Source organism: Galeopterus variegatus, unplaced genomic scaffold (assembly GCF_000696425.1).
Source record: "Galeopterus variegatus unplaced genomic scaffold, G_variegatus-3.0.2 Scaffold27154, whole genome shotgun sequence".
Taxonomy (NCBI): domain Eukaryota; kingdom Metazoa; phylum Chordata; class Mammalia; order Dermoptera; family Cynocephalidae; genus Galeopterus; species Galeopterus variegatus.
In genome coordinates, this window is record NW_007753265.1 from 8,346 (window position 1) to 8,565 (window position 220).

Consider the following 220-nt stretch of genomic DNA (forward strand, 5'->3'; position numbering starts at 1 on the left):
ATGTGGAGACCGGTTCCCGCTCACTGGCTGAGCGTGGTGCGGGCGCAACACCGGGGGTTGCAATCCCATTACCGGTCAGTAAAAAAGACAAAAAGGAAAAAAAAAAAGTCTTAGAATAAATGGTAACTTGATGGTTTTATGTAATTTTCTCATGAATATTTGAGAGGATTTTATAACTCAATTTGGAATATAAGTTGATTGCCTCTAACTTCATGTTCTT